The sequence below is a fragment of the Hyalella azteca genome, unplaced genomic scaffold (genome assembly GCF_000764305.2).
Source record: "Hyalella azteca isolate HAZT.00-mixed unplaced genomic scaffold, Hazt_2.0.2 contig14173, whole genome shotgun sequence".
In the NCBI taxonomy this organism is placed as follows: Eukaryota; Metazoa; Arthropoda; class Malacostraca; order Amphipoda; family Hyalellidae; genus Hyalella; species Hyalella azteca.
Genome location: NW_025944066.1, coordinates 107,405 through 110,855, shown reverse-complemented (window position 1 = coordinate 110,855; position 3,451 = coordinate 107,405).

Sequence of the window (3,451 nt, the reverse complement as noted above, 5' to 3'; positions counted from 1 at the left end):
GAATTTTAATAATTATAGTTGAATAATTAGCCCAAAAATTTCATTCCGTGTTTCGCTTGCTCTTGGAATCAAACAATTTCAGGAGGGCGGATATGTGAATGGCCCAAAAATTCAAATTTACAGCATGTAGCATTGTAACTTTTTGTTTTAAAATTAAAAACAATCAAAGACTTACTTTACAAGTGATATACTTTATGTATCATCATTTGCTACCAAGCACTGGAGTTTATGATTCTTGTACCGGTTTAAAAAAATATATAACTCAGTACTAACTGCAGTGAGTGACAGAGAGCGCATTTTCTCGTCGACGGAAACGTGAAGTCACGGACGGACAGACAGACATGGCAAGCAGAATAGTGCATTTTTTCCATAAATGGGAAAATACGCTAAAAATTTTAGTGTTTTGAAACTATGAGTACGATATAATATCCTCAAGTTCACACTTCGCATGTTAATATGTATTGCTCAAAGAAGACCCCATTTCATATGTTCCTTCTGATCGGTACGGTTGTTTTGTGCGTCTAAAATGTTGCAGCCAGTTATAAGGTGTGTCTCGATTTGCTCCTGTGGTCAGCTGATACAGTTTTGTGGCTCGATCTTCGTGTTAACCTTTACCAACTTCCTCCCGTGCAAATAATACAGCTCATGATCTCTCGATCAGATTTCATTTCCATTCTATAGGGCAAGCATTTGTGATTCTTCCTTGATTAGGAACAGCTTCAACTCCTCTCTACATTATGCTTGTTATTTTATTCGTTAATGCGTCCTTAAAATTTTCAGGTAAGATTTTGTGCATAGTTTTACTTAAGTTTTGGCTAGTTCAATAACCAATTGTATCGAGTATCTCTGCCACGACTGATGGTCTTTCATGATCATTATTTATTTGTGAAGGGTAACCACTATAAAAGCAGCGTGTGTTGTGCAGATGCTGCGTTGGATGGGAGATGTCCAGGTGTAGAGATGAGGCCTCCACCTTAATGTACAGACCATCGATTAACGCTCTGCTGGTGTTTTATTGCCTCCATGACCCGTTATTGACAGTCTGTATCCCTTGTGTCACGTGCGAGCTGTCATTTCTTAAGGATTTTTTGGCCCATTAGTGGATTCAACACCGCTAGGCAATGAATTTGTTAATGGTCCTACTGGGTGCCATATGTCCCGTTATATAGATTTTCTCATAATTTGCTGTATTTTTCATATTTGTATTTGTCAAAAATGACTCATTCGTTTTAAAGTGGTTTAAGTGCTTAACGTCGGATTTAATAAACGTTCATCCGAAAAATTATTTCAATCTTTATTATATATAATGTGCCCAAACAATCTAAGATGGAATTATTTTAGTTTTTAAAGATGCAATACTGCGACAAAGTTGTATTTAGAATATCATCATTTAATGTTTAGTATGTTAATAGTTGACGGAATGCTGTTGTAATAATATTGCACGCAATAATTTATACCCAAGCGTTACTTATAAAGCCGATACAAATTTTTTGTTTCTGCAATATTATTTCAGTTATCGATCGTCGTGTTCTATCCTGTCTGGCTTTCGTCATTCCTGTGCTTGATCATGGCAGTTTTGGTTGACGTAACTTAATTGTCAGGAATATATTTCACGCTTACCCGTCTACTCTGATGGGGCTCCGTGAATTACTCGGCGCCATAACTTCGTTTGGTCGAGGGGAAAGCTTGAGGCCAGTTTTCATTTGCTTGCCATGCCGTCGAGTGCGTATACATATATGTCCTGCATGATGACTTTACATCTCAACGATGCTTCAAGATGTTGTTTCTTTCGTCTTCTAAATTTCGTGTATTTTACACTCTTACCTCATTTATCGGAAAGATTTGTTCACTCACATGACGCCATTTGTTAAAATTTGGCTGTCGACTCTGTTTTTAAAATGTTCGTTTTTTTTATTGTGAATTTCTATGATCGTGACCATTGATATTAGGGAAGTCTCGACTAAAAGAAGTTATAGTTTTACGGTTTCCAATACAAGGTTTTTGTAAACGCTCCAGAGTGGTCTTGAATTATCTCAAAATTTTCACTCTTACAAATGAACCTCGGCGAAAACTGGAATTCGAGGAATTTGCAAAATTGACGGAGTATAGTTCTAAATTTGTTGGAAATATGCTTGCCATCCAATTTGTTTTATTCGGCAATTTTTGTATGCAATTGTATTTTATGAAAATGTACAGTATCGTATTATTCGAAGTTATAGTTAGCCTTTTACCATCCCGCAACCTCGCTCTGCCGCTGCTGACATATGTTGAGTGCAAAGTTGTTTTGTTACCCGAACCGTCTTAACTGCTCGCTTATCAGCTCGGTTGCCAGCAATGGTCTGAACTGTGATGTGCTCTTGTGGCCCACTAAGCCGTTTGTTTACTTTTTATAATGGGCGAGTGCACTCAATGTTTGTTTTAAGAGGAACTTGAGTGCGCTATCTTCTTCTCCCTTTCAACCTCTTCAGAAGCACCGCTGGCATCTCGACCGGTCTTGTTGTGACGGCTCTGCGTACACTCGCGTTTAGAGATACTTGGGCCATCAGGGTCTCTATTTTCCGGTCGACACCATAAATTTTCAACTGTAAATTGTAAATAACTGTAAGCACAAATATGAAACAAACTTGTGATATGACTATCACGAGGTCATTTTCTCCGATCAATTTCTGAACGCTTATCATAAACGTAGAGTGTTTTTAGCGCATTTTCTCATTTATAGAAAAAATGCACTATTGTGCTCGTCATGTCCGGTTGTCCGTCCGTGCCTTCATGTTTTCGTCGACGAAAAAATGCGCTCTCTATAACTCACTGCAGTGAGTACAGAGTTTTTTTTACGAGTATTTGAGTTCATATTTGCTTGGGCCATACCAGAATAACCTGGTATTAGATTTGCACAGTGCAATAAACTAACGATAAAAAGATGAAACTAGCAGCGATTCGGAAAATCACAGCTAAGCTTGATTCGTAACTAATACGAAATCTGAGTTGGAAAGATTAAAAGCGCGGAAAATAGATATCAGACAAATAAAATGTTTTTGAATAAATTACATCGACATTAGATACGCTTCAATTTTTTTCCTATTTTTGCATGCAGTACGTTCATTCACGTTTTTATATCTCTCATTTCCAAGTTTGAAAAAAGTTTTGCCATTCTTCTTCGATAAGAGCATCTCGTACACTGCAAGTTCTGATGTTTGATACGTTATGATTCTTAAAACTATACTTTCTCCTGATGTTGACATGATGTTGACACCAAAGATACTTTTGTTAGTTCGCATAGTGATGCATATATTAGTGCGCACTTTTCAATATTGTTTTACAAAGTGCCTTGGTGTTATTTTGATAGTTACAGCAATTCTGAAGTAGGCAAATTGAACGGAGAGTCTGGGGATCAGCTGAGAGTATGGCGAGCAATATTTCGTCGTGTTTTTGGCAACCAACGGTTGTTGTT